The following is a 400-nucleotide window of genomic DNA, read 5'->3' as shown; positions in this document are numbered from 1 at the left end:
CTGTCTGGGAGGAACCGGTTAGGGTCAGCTGCATGCATGATCGACGGAAAGTGACAGCCCAAGTGGCAGGCTCATACAGTCCGATGCAATAAATGAGCACGGAAAGTGGGGGGGGTTCAGTGTTGAGCGCTGCTTTGCAAACGCGCGCTCAGGGGGTGCTATGCTAGGGACAATTGCACGCCCCTAGTGCCTTGGCAGGAGGCACCCAAGAGAGATATTTATCCGTGGGTTAGGAAAACCGACGCTCGGTTTTAGAAGCACCCGTTTTCCTAACCTGTGCACAGGTTAATTGAGCGTCTGTTTCCCTGACCTGATTGCCGGCACTTAAAAATTTTTTTTTTAACCTTTTGGTTCCTCCAACTTAATATCGCCAGGATATTAAGGCGGAGGATCTGCAGAA

The sequence above is a fragment of the Rhinatrema bivittatum genome, unplaced genomic scaffold, assembly GCF_901001135.1.
Source record: "Rhinatrema bivittatum unplaced genomic scaffold, aRhiBiv1.1, whole genome shotgun sequence".
Taxonomy (NCBI): Eukaryota; Metazoa; Chordata; class Amphibia; order Gymnophiona; family Rhinatrematidae; genus Rhinatrema; species Rhinatrema bivittatum.
Note: the sequence above shows the minus strand (reverse complement) of the source record.